The sequence below is a fragment of the Heterocephalus glaber genome, unplaced genomic scaffold (genome assembly GCF_053883595.1).
Source record: "Heterocephalus glaber isolate CG9 unplaced genomic scaffold, H.glaber_assembly_v1.0 deba00000613, whole genome shotgun sequence".
Lineage (NCBI taxonomy): Eukaryota > Metazoa > Chordata > Mammalia > Rodentia > Bathyergidae > Heterocephalus > Heterocephalus glaber.
The window spans coordinates 560866-573896 of NW_028258152.1; the positions used below are offsets into that span (position 1 = coordinate 560866).

The window sequence follows — 13031 nt, forward strand, 5'->3', positions numbered from 1 at the left end:
AATGCTTCCAACCGTCTTCCTTAAGATGTTTTGCATGAACTTCTGCACTTCTAACTTTTACAACATTACAACTCTCTTCATCGTGAAAATGAGTGCGGCAGGAGGAGTCAGGATTGAAGACGCAGAGCTAAGAGCAAACAGTAGGGTGAACAGCTCAGGGTGGGGAGAGATGAACTCTCTCCCAGCTCCTAGCAGAACTGTCACCATCATTGCCTTGTCTTGTGTGCCCCTATCTGCTGATGTCTGCCCCCCTCCCTGCACTAGACACTGAGATCCTGGAGGTTAAGAACTGCATGTTCCTCAGGCACTTGCTCTCAGATGGCTGTCAGTTCAGGTGTTAGCTAATAAGCAAGGTGTTTGCTGACAAGAGTTTAACACCTCCCAGAGGCATTTGCATTTTAATAGAGGACTGTTAAAAGAAATCAGATTCCCAAAGGAGTGAAGTTATGATGGTAAAAATGCCAGGGACCCAAGTGAGTATTTCAGAGCAGAGAGCCTTCTCCTTGGGTCCTAACACCTGGTTAGCCAATCTTGTCTACAGCTCTCAGGACTGGAGCACAAACCATTTCTCTTCATTCTGCTTGGGCTGGAGATCAGCTTCCCAAGTAAAGCAGGCTGGATTCTCAACAGCAGAATCCAGAGCCCTAGGAAACTTGACTCTGCTAGACCTAGACCGGGTATCAGTGGGAGACCAAGTCATTGGTTGGAGCAGCTCCACGGGGCTCCACCAGGCCGGACAGAGTGAGGTCCTGAGCTTACAGGTCTGGGTAACATGCAGTACTTAACCTCAAGGATCTCGGTGTCTGGCAGCGGAGGGTTGGGCCTCTCCGTTGTCAGTGAACACACCCACTGATCAGGACAGCCCTGGAGCCCTGCATTTTGGGGGCAAGTGTTCAAAGCCAAAGCTCAGGTGAGGCGCATAGCAGGGAGGTATGCTCGTTGCATTCAGTAGCCCAACCTTCTGGGTGGCTTCATTTTCTACTCAAATCCCACTGCACATAGGACTGAGATAAAGAATTCTTTTTCACTGTGCTTTGTTTTTGAAAATAAGATTGGCTGTGAGTTGAGTCATGAGAATTAACCTTCAGAGTCTGGGCCCAAACATGTGCCTTATCTTTTAAATTAATGAGTTTGCTATGTACTTTTTTATCTTTCATTAATTAAGGCACACATATTTACTTTATTTTATTCTCTTCAAGACCAAAATCTTTGAAGTGGGCAAGGTATAGCTCAGAGGTAGAGCATAGAATTAGCATTCATGAGACCATTAGTGGAATCAACACCTTCATTTCTTGAGTATTTTAAAAACTATTCCCTGAAATCTTGTTGTTGATCTGTCTTTCTGGAAATGGCAGAACCAGAGATAGCTGCAGAATTTTCCCACTTTTGTGTGTAGTATTCTTCACCACAGGCGAGTTAAGTGGCACTCTCGATTGAGTAAGATTGCCTGAAGAGTTTTCAAATATTTGGGGTTCAAAATAAACCCAAAATGTGTTTTGCCAAAACATTTGCTTTCCTCTTCATTTTTCTTAAACCTATGTTTATTTCAAGGCGCATTAAACCCATGTGTTTTTAATGCATTTACACTCTCAGTTTGTTAAAATGCTACTCTCTAACAGCCCTCTGGCATCCAAGTGGCCCAGTGGGCCTGCTGCTCCAAATAGGTAAATGTGTGGTGGTTGCCCCAAAGGAGCATCGTGAGGAACATCTCACATTCAACTCCTTCCTGAGGTCCACTGCACATCCCCATCTCAAGCCTGGCTCTGCTGAGCACCGGGGCCAGGCAGCAATCAGAAAAGTTCTTGACATTTTAGCACTGTGGTCAGATTAGTTGCACTGAACTAAGTTTGACCTAAACTGCCTAGTGCACATTTTAGTTTTGGCCTAAATGTCTCTCTGTACATAGTGAACTGCAACTCTACTTGATATGTAAACAGACTGTGACCTACTCTTATAGACAATCACAAGTGGTCATCTGTTCAAACCATCTTCAAATAGGACAGACACAACCTGTAACCATTCTGTCGGTCTCCAGCTAACTTCCATTTTCTGTAAGTTACTCTGGCTATAAATATGACCTGTCCACGTGGTAGGGTGGAATCCTCTGAACTCATTCTGGTTCCTGTGGCTGACTAATTTACAAATCATTTCTTGCTCAATTAAACTGTTAAATGTAATAAGTCTAAAGTTTTTCAGTTAACAGACTTAAGTGTTTAGGAACCTCACCCCTGTCTTTGTGGGGCTTAGTAATATTGAATGTTTAAGGGCAATCTGCCTATTGCCTACATGATCTTATTACACAACCACTGATACTGAGGCTGAAGTGACAGCAATTAACTGAGAACATACCCCTTTTCTCTATTGTTGTGGTGGTAGGAAGTCAATCACATCTCTAGAAAAGTTCATAGAGACCTGGTAAACTGAAGTTGCTTAGTAAATAACAGAAGACACCCTTAACCTGTCATCTTCTCATTCAGTTCTGCACATTTTGTCCCCCCACTGAATGTAATTGTGTTTCATAAAGAACTGGAATACAGAAGCAATCATAAGAGGGATGTGTGGCATAGGCCGACTAGCTCAGGGGAGACTTTCCAAGATTAGTTGTCTCTGTGAATGGCCCCAGTAGTTCTCCATCTAATGGAGTTTATGCATATCAAGCCCTAGGCTAATCTCCCTATGTGTGTTATCCTCTCTAATTCTGATTGCAATCGCAAGAATTTAATATTCTTGTTTATCCCTGCTTTACAAAAAAGCAAACTGAGGTGCAGAAAAAAGCAACTTGCCCTAGGTCAGTGGTGGAGCAGAGGTCAGTGGTGGCTTTGGGTGGACTCTCTCATACCTACTACAGCATTCCTCTACAGAAGTGTCCAGACCTCGAGGATTCCCACTTTCGCAGGAAGGACTTGAGTAGCACCTCTTTATGGGGAACAGCTTAGGAGGAAAGGTGATTATTTTGACAGGGCTGGAGAGAAGCGGAATGCTAGGGAAGTGAAGGACATTTTCCAGGGCCATTCAATGTTACCATGTGAGGTGACTCAGGATTATTTAGTCCATCTTCCCTTACCTCTTTCTCTAGCAAGAAAAACAATGTGCTCCAGCACCTCATTGTCCCCCTTAAAGTGTGAGTCACAGCTGGTGAGACCTAGATGTGGCCTGGCCAGTACCAAAGTGAGGGGCTGCCCGTCCTCCCGCTTCCACCACGCCTTTGACAAAGCCCTACTGTTTTTCACTTCCTAAACCCACACATTATGTGGTGACCTCATCCTGCTGTTGCCTCAGATATTAAGCTACCAGTTACTAAGCACTCTTTTATTACATATGTAGTTGTATATTTACACATTTTCTCACTTCCTAAATGCACCCACCTCAGTTGGGTTCGAGATGCCGGAAACAGTTCTTTTTGCTCCCCAGCTGAGTTTCCGGTGGTCCCATCAGATGTGGGACCCACTGCGTTGAAAGTTCTCTTTCGTGGGCACAGAATTCAGACACGGGCAGATGAAAGGTTTGTTCTCTCTGTCTGTTTCTTCCTCTCTTGTCCTTATGAAGATCCCTAACTTTTCTTGTTCTTCTTACTCAGTCATGATTTTTTAAATGTCCCTTTTTGGTGTTCCCTGAATTTCTAGACAACCTCTGTCCATTCTGAGGCTGTGCCCGTTTGACACTCTTGTCCTAAGCTATGCCATGACTTTGTGTCTTCGATTTGCCAGGCCTTTGCCCCGCTGCTTTCCTGAGCCTCCCTCTCTCTCAGCAAGCTTTAAGATCAGAATCTTGCCTGTTATCCAACCTTCGGCTTCTCTGGCTGTGGAATTAGGCAAACGTTTCCTGAAGTTTTTGAAACATGGTTTCCCAAGACAGAAGTTATAGCTGATGCCCAATATGTTCATGGGTCACACTTTTCTGATGTCGCATTACAGGCAGATCTGACCTGAATCGATGTTATTATTCAGAATTAAGATCAAGCAGCAATGCTATTGCTGCCTCTAGGAATTGAGGAAAACACCAAATTTAAGAAAATTTCCTCATTGAGCAAATGCATTAAGCAGCTGTCTAAATGGTTGAAGCTCCCTATTGGCGATAGTTTGACAATCTACCAAGGAGACAGATTTCCTTTTCTCTCTCAGAGATAATGAGGTTACCCAGATATACTTCCTCCTCAGTAATTGTTTTATGACTTGCTTTCTTTTTATTGTCTCCCAAGTGATCTCAAAAATTCTTCCATGTAAAATCTCACAGAATCACAAACTTCTAATAAAAATAGCTCAGTGACTGGATTAGAAGACCTTACTGTTTAAAGCTACTCTTGCTTCTTTTGTATATTGGGAGCAGAAATACTTTCTATACAGGAATATTGGGAACATTAAACTAGGCAATGATTGGCCAGGTGCCATGAAAATTGGGATATGTTTTCCCAAAATGTTTGCAATTATTTTTACTGAGTTATGATTACTTTACCTCTTCAACGAAACATGTCTCTGGAATGAGATATTTCTCTCCTTTACAACATTCTAGACCTGAGTCCTACTCTACGACTATGGTAGTTATCTTTCTGTATTAAACTATCAAGGTCTCAGTGTGTTTAGACCTAACTACAAAGGTGAACATCTGATTTCCAGACAGGCTCTTTTATTTCAGATACCAGGTACAGGCCTATACCAGAATCAGTTTTAGGTGTTTAGTAAATATAATCATTTTCTCTTTACTCTCTTTGCTTAAATACAATTAAGCTCTAATTAAGAAAATTCACTAATAATTAATAGTTGCTGTCACTAGGTAGGAAAAGATGATATAGTTTGTCAACCAAACGATAAAAAAAAATGAAGAAAAATAAATTATTTCATAACACACAACTTAGACTTACAAGCTTAAAACTTTAATATTTATTCTTAAATATCTTTGTTAATATATAATTCACACAGTACCATGGTATATATCCATTTAAACTGTGTATTTCAATAATTTCAGCATATTAGCTGCCACCACCACCACAATATAATAGTTGAATAATTTTTGAATATTTTCTCCACTCCAAAGGAAACCCCACAGCCATCATCCCTGACAGCCACTTCTCATTTCTCCTTGACCTTCTGCCTCCATGGTCCCAGCTTGTCACTACCTGCTTCTTCCAGATATTTGTAGAATACGTGTGCAGTCTAATTTTTTTTTTTTGGCATGGGGGATCAAACTCGGGACCTTGTGCTTGTAAGGCAGGCACTGGAACCACTGAGCTAAATCCCTGGCCCAAGTCTAAATATTTCATATTAATGGCATCATGCAATTTGTGGATTTTGTGACTGGTTCTGGCTTCTTTCATTTAGCGTAGTATTTTCAAGTTTCAATCATATCATAGCATGTATCAGTATTTTTTTCTTTTATTATTTATTTATTCTTATTTCATGAAAAAATAACCCAAAATTTCATAACAAAATAAGAGAATAACAATATATTGCATATTGTTATCTTCAAAGATTTTACTCAGAGTATAAGCCAAAAAGATTCTTACAAAGAAGAAATAAACAAATAATAACACAAAACTGTCTTGCAACAAACTAAGATAAACTAGTAGTATAAATGAAACAAATTAGCATACATCTTAAAATATTTTTGAAACAATGGAATATGTAATTTGGAGAAGTATTTAAACTTCTGCCTACTTCTTATTTATTTCTCTTCTTTTCATTTCATAGTCATATTCCTTTGGATGGACATACTACGTTTACTTATTTATTAATTAGTTTGGAGTGGTCTGTGATTTTGAACTATTATGGTTAATGTTGCTGTGAACATTTATGTACACAGTTTTGGAGGGATGAATAATTTTACTGGGGAATAAAATCGCTAGCTTATATGACAATTCCCCCTGACACTGTGAGAAATTATTAAATCTTTTCCAAAATGAGTGTACCATTTTGCATTCTCACCAGCAAATTTGTGACAGTTTCAGTTTGTCTACATCTTGTCAACACTTGTTATTGTCTTTCTTTTCTAATTTAGTCATTCTAGTGTGTGTGAAGTATTATTTCATTATAGTTTTTATTTAGATCTACATAATCCTAATGACGAACATTTTCCATGTGCTTGTTGTCCATTTGTATACTTTCTTTAGAGAAATGTTTATTCAACTTAAATGTTTTTTAAAAAAAGAGTTCTTCGGAAGTGAAGCTCAGCCAGTCCCAGAACCTGGAAGGAAGCTCCCCACCTCCATCCCACGCTCCTAGGGCAGAGAAGCACAGCTGGTCCCAGCACCCAGAAGGAAGCTCCCCCGCTGCCATCCCAGGCTCCTAGGGCAGAGAAGGTAAGCCAGTCCCAGCACCCAGAAGGAAGCTCCCCCACTGCCATTCCAAGCTCCTAGGGCAGAGAAGCTGAGCCAGTCCCAGAACCCAGAAGAAAGCTCCCCCACCACCATCCCAAGCTCCTAGGGCAGAGAAGCTGAGCCAGTCCCAGAACCTGGAAGGAAGCTCCCTGCCTCCATCCCAGGCTCCTAGGGCAGAGAAGCTCAGCCGGTCCCAGAACCCAGAAGGAAGCTCCCCCACTGCCATCCCAAGCTAGTAGGGCAGAGAAGGTGAGCCGCATGGGCCCAAGAAGCACCCCCTCCCGTGGAAATGAGAAGACACATAAACAAGTCTCAAAAACAGACTTCTGGATCACCTACAGGAACCCCAAAGGGAAATGAGATGGAACAGTCTGATACTCAACCACCTGAACTCTCTGAATTGGCAACAAAAGAGGATCTGGGAAAAATGAAATCAGAAATAATTACTCAGATAACAGCAAAGATTTTGCTCATGGTGAAAGACATGATTAATAAATCTAGAGAGGACACAGATTTAAAAAATAGAGGATCTGAGGAACATGATGGAATCCCAACATAGGAAACAAGTGGAATCCGTAAAACAGATACAAACAGATTTCTAAGAGATTAAAAACTCCATTGAAAGTCTGCACAGCAGAATGAACCAATGTGAGGATAGAATTTCAAATATAGAAGATAAGATTGCAATGAGTGAGGAGGAAAAGAAAAATTGCTTTAAAATTGTAAGGGAACATGAGAAATCAATCCAGCAGCTGCTAGATGATGCAAGGAAGAATAACATAAGACTGATTGGAGTCAGTGAAGAAACAGGAGAGAGTGCAGATGACATAAAAAAAACTCTTCACAGAAGTGATGGCAGAAAATTTTCCAAGCAGGGGAAAAGAACTTGACATACAGATAAGTGAGGCATATAGGACTCCAGCTAGCCTTAATCAAAACAAATGTACACATAGGCATATAATAGTTAGGATTCAAGAAATCCAACAGAAGAACAAAATTCTACAAGCAGTGAGAGAAAAGAAACAAATCACATACAAAGGAAAGTCCGTCAGAATCACAGCAGACTTCTCAATGCAAACCCTCAAGGCAAGAAGAGCTTGGAGTGATGTATTTCAAGCCCTAAAGGAAAACCACCTCCAACCCAGACTGATGTACCCTACAAAACTATCTTTCAAAATTGATGGAGAAATAAGGTACTTTCAGGATAAAGAGCACCTCAGGAACTTCATGAATACCAAACCAGCACTCCAAAAAATTTTAGACAATACCCTAGGAAAACACAGTGAGGATCACAACCCCAGGAAGCCCAGCAGAATGAATCCATTGGGTGTGACAAACGCAAAGGGGGAGAATCCAACAAAAAGAAAAAGTCATGACAAGGCTTTTAAAATTTTTAATTTCATCTCCCTAATGAGTGTATAATTCAATCTTATTATTGTACTGATTAGTATTTTTCTGATTCTAGAGTGGCACACCATTCCTTGTGCTATACTGGCTATTTATCATCTTCTTATGTCCATATTTTAATTGGGTTGTCTATTAATGAGCTCTAAGAATTCTTTATATATTCTGGTCATAGGTTATATGTATTATAAATACAGTCTGTTTAAGGACTACTTTTCATTTTAATTATGTCATTTAAAGTTCTAAATTTTGATGGAATCTCATTTATCAATTTTTTTCTTTGATACATCATGTTTTTTGTATCCTAGGTAGTTCTTGCCTACCCTGAATTCATAAATATTTTCCCTTATAATTTCTTCTTAAAGTTTTATACTTTTAAGCTTTCTTATTTAGGTTCATAGATCCCTTCAAGTTATTTTCATGTATAGAAAAAAAGGGTTCAGGTTAATTTTTTATAGTTGGATACCAGGTGTTCTAGTGCCATTTGCTGAAAACACTGTCTCTTCCTCGGCTCTTGAACTGAGTTTATATTCTCTAAAATGCTAATGTTAAATAATCTTTCAAAACTCAGTGAACCATATATGTGTGGTTCTATTTCTAGATTCTCTGTTTTATTGAAATGATCTACATGTCTTTCCTTACACCAACATTGCCTTGATTACTGTAGCTTTAGAAGAAGTCTTAAAATTAGGTACTAAACGTCTTCCAACACTGCTTTTGTTTTTGTTTTTGTTTTTAACTTTTCTAGGTCCTTTGTACTCCTACATAACTTTTAAATTTCAATATCCAATTCTTCATTTATAGCAAGTGTACACAGACCTGAATTTTTATATATACCTTGTGTTTTCTAATCCTGCTAAATTCAAGTACAAGTTCTAGGGGCTCCTAGAGATTTCTTAGTATTTTCTCTGTAGATGATCATTTCATCTACATATAAAGATTTTGCTTCTGCCATGCCAATCCTATCCTAGTTGTGTCATTTTATTGACAGACTGTTTTGCTGGGGCCTAGGTTTCAAAGTTTAATGGACAGATAAAGAGTAAGCTTATCTGTCCTTGTTCCCCACTTTAAGGAGAAAGCATTGTATCTTTTCCATTTATATGAGGCATTCTGGCTGGAAGCATGAAGTACATGTCTAATCTGTTGAGAAGTTTCTGTTCTACTTCTAGTCTCCTGATAAGCTTTTACCATGAACAGCTGTAGAATTTAATCCAATATTTTTTCTCTAACTAGTGACAGGATCATATGGCTTTTTCCTTTCCTCTATTAAAATGATGACTTTTAGGGGTGGATCTTCCAATGCTGAACCAACACTGCCATCCCTATAACAAAACCACTTTTTACATCCTGCCAGATCTGACTTTCAATAGTTTGTTTTGTTAAACAAATTTCTTTCTATGTTCATACATTTTTCTTCTATTATCTTTATCCAGTTTTAGGATTAGCACAATGTTGAGTTCCTAAAATGAGGGGAGAGGTGTTCCTTCTTTTTTCTGCTTTAATTGTTTGATATAATTTATCAGTTAAAATGTTTATGAGCCTGCTGTTGTCATCTAGGTAGGTTTTCAAGCTAGGAATATACTTTCTTTAATAGGTGCTATTCAAATTTTATATTTCCTCCAGAGTTAGTTTCCTTAATTTGTCTTCCAAGGTACTTCTTAGAAGTGTCAAATTTATTTCAAAAAATATTTTTGTAATATGCTTTCTATATCCTTTTGAATTCTGTAAAATCTGTGGTAATGTCTCCTAGATCTTAATATTGTAATTTTTAAAAAATGTACAATTGATATTGTGTAACAGGAAGAAAAGGTCTAAAAGAGCAGGGGAATTGGGAGGGGCAGGGGAAGGGAAAAAAGGGAAAGGAAAAAATATGAGAAGAGGAAAAAAAATGGAAATAAGGTCTTTGCAAATAGGGAAGGGTGGAGGGGGTGAAGGGAGGACAAGGGAAGGGGAAAAAAATAAGAACCAAGATACTCATGTAAAGGTACAAGATCCCAATGATGAATGTAACTGTATTTTATACCGAAAATGTGCCAATAAACTTAATGGGAAAAAAATAAATAAAAAATTAAAAAAAGAGTTCTTCGTGTATTCTTGCCACTCTTGATACTTTATAGATTTATTATTTTTGATGGGTAATTTTGTCCACATTCTGTGTATTGTATTTGTACTTTCTTGATTGTATGATTTTCAGCACAAATTTGTGTTTGTTATGGTGTTGTTCAACTTGTTAGTTTTTTCTTTGGTTGCTTCTGACTTTGGAATTACAGCTAAGAAACCATTGCCAAATCCAAGCTCATCAAAATGTATACCTATTTTTCCTTCTAATAGATTTATGCTTTTAGCTATTACATTTTGATCTATCATCCACTTTGAGTTGGTTTTGTGGAATAAAGTAGTCTCATTTTATTCTTTTACATGTGAATATATGGTTGTACCAACACTATTTATTGAAAAGGTTAGCATTCCTCATAATTATCTTAACTCCTTGTTGAAAATCAATTGACTATAAATGGAGGGTTATATTTCTGGACTTACTTTTTTCTTCTTTTTTTTTGTGCTGGAGATTGAACTCAAGGTCCTCACACTGAGCTACACTGTCCTCCAACTTTGTCTCTTTTTCAAGATTGTTTAGGGCTTTTAAATTTCCATGGAATATTATGATCACTTTTTCCATTTCTGCAAAAAGACTATTTAGGTTTTCATAAGGATCATGTTGAATCTGTAGATATTGGGCAGTATTATTGTCTTAACAATATTAAGCCTTCTAATCCATGAACAGAAGTTCCTTTTCATTTATTAAGATCTTTCTAAGTTTATTTTAACAATGTCTTCCAGCTTCCAATGTGCAAGATTTTCATTTCTTTGGTTAAACTTATTCAAAGTATATTATTATACTTACACAAAGTATATTATTCTTTTAAATGGAATTATATTCTTAATTTCATTTTCAAATTGTTCATTGCTACTGTATAGAAGGACTTTTTATATAGAAGTTGTATAGAAAGATAACTAATTTTTATGCATTGATCTTGTATTTTGAAAACTTACTGACCTCATTCATTAGTTTGAAGAATTATCTAGTGGAAGTCATAGGAGTTGCTATGTACTGGATCATGTCATCTGTGAACAGAGATAACTTTACTTCTCTTCTTCCAACTTGGATGATTTTTATTTTTCTTCTCTAAGTCTCTGGCTAAGATGTCCACTGCCACACTGAATGACAGTATTGAGAGCAGACATTCTTGTTTTATTCCTGATCTTAGGGTAAAAGCATCCAGTCCTTCACACTAAGCATGAAGGTATCTACAGGGCTTTTGTAGGCAACCCTTATCAAAATGAGGAAGCTCCCTTCTATTTCTAGTTTGATAGTGTCTTTGTTATGAAAGTGTGGGATTGTGTCAAATGCTTTTTGCACTTATTGAGATGATCATGTTGGGGTCTCCTCCCTTTTTTCTGTTAGCACAGTGAATCACGTTGATTTCATTCCTGAGCTAAATCCTCCTGGGTGTGATATATAGTCTTTTTAAAATGTTACTGGATTTATTTTATTAATATTTTGTGAGAATGTTTATATCTATGTTCATAAAGAATATTGACCCAACTTTGCCTGGTTTTGTTAACAAGACCATCATAAAATGAGTTCATAAGTGTTCTAGCTGCTTCCTTCTCCTCTTCCTCCTCCTCCTCCTCTTCTTCTTCTTTGAAGAGTTTGTAAAGAGTTGTACTAATTCTTCTTTTGCCATTTAGTAGCATTTTCTCATAAAGCCATCTGGTCCTGGACTTTTCTTTGTGAGAATTTTTTAAATTATGAATTCAAAATCTTTACTTGTCATAGATCTATTAAGTAAGACTTCCTATTTTTAAGTCCATTTCATTAATTTGTCGTTCTTCAGTAATTTTTCTATAGCTACTAACTCACTTAATCTGTTGCCACTTAGCATTTATTTAATGTTACTGTTCTTATTTTTCTTGTTGTTCCACATAGATTTTGATTATATGCTACTATAAATGTTTAATCATGTGTCACACAAACAAATGCACATACACACCCATTCACACACTTGCATACACATATCTTTACAACTCTACTGTTTAATCATTTCTATTTGTGTCCCCCAGAGGTGGGGGTCACGTGGCTATGTATCTCAGTTTGGAACACATGGTCCAATTCAGTCTAACTTTAATAACTTCAAGAAGTTAGTAGAACCAACATTTGTTTAGACAGAAACTGTTCTTTTTAAGCTAGGTTATCTCTTAAAATTCATTTCTACATTTATTCTTTGCATTCTTTGCACACAAAATACGAAATTTATATATACAATGTAGGCTGTGAAAAATCCCAAGTCAAAGAACTCATTTTTTCATTTTCTTTATTGTTAGTTCATTTATTCTTCTTTTTAATGTTCTTCAGACACACTCTGAGACAAAAAGAAAGGAGGATAAGTTGGTTCCAGGAATTATAGTTCTCTGGATGTTTGAAAAACTCTCATTGAAGTCAGACCTCTTAATATTGTTTTATTGAGCAACAGTCCTAGTACTTTAAAGACTAAGCTCACACAAGATTAACACATATGACATAAATTTAAGCAGCTCATATTCATTGGTATTAAATTAGTCCAAAGAAGAATCTGTGTTCTTTCTAGATTTGGATGATTCAGTTGTCTGAGAGTTTCCTTCCAGGATCATAAAAATGAATGGCAAAAGAATGGCATTCTGGCCTTTGCTTTTCATTGAAAGAACAAACTGCATGCTTAACTTTTACCACAGTAAAGAAAGCAAAGAAGCGTCCTTGTTTTTAAGCATAACACTAAACTCCAAAGGAACATTCTGTCTATCCTGTGACCATAAATCCACTCACCTGACAGCTCTGTTCCAGCTGTGGCACAGGGAGTCAGGGCCTCTCTGCTACCTCTTCTTCACTTATGTACTGAGGTACAGGGAAGCTCTGGGCCCTCTCAGTGGGGGTTCACACCAGACGATCTCATCTAATTTATTCTCCTATTCAAATTCAAAGAAATCCTCGAGCCAAAAGAAAATACAATGTAGATTTGGGGTTTTCCTCTAAGTCTTTCATTTGACATTACTAAGCCCTGTTCATTTTCAGTACACATCACACAACCAATTGATCAGAAACTGGAGTCAAAGGGTCTGACCATGGCCACCCATTTTCATCCCAAGCCCTTTTTTTTCCAGTTAAATCTTTGAAGTGGGGGTTTGTGAGATCCTCAAACTGATTTCTCCCTGTGACGGTTACCTTTGACGGTGTTTCCTTGATTGACTTGGGAGCTCACTTCTGGATGTGTCTGGGTGGCCA

At 37.7% G+C, this 13031-nt stretch overlaps 1 long non-coding RNA gene across 1 annotated transcript in view; it reads right to left on the bottom strand.

Annotated features, from left to right (window-relative positions):
* LOC147829447 (uncharacterized) overlaps positions 1–3775 on the bottom strand; it is a 145831-nt gene extending 142056 nt beyond the window's left edge. The window contains exon 1 of the long non-coding RNA XR_015449062.1: positions 3366–3775. This is a non-coding gene — a long non-coding RNA (uncharacterized LOC147829447). The remainder of the gene's footprint in view (positions 1–3365) is intronic.
* Positions 3776–13031: the final 9256 nt, after the last annotated feature.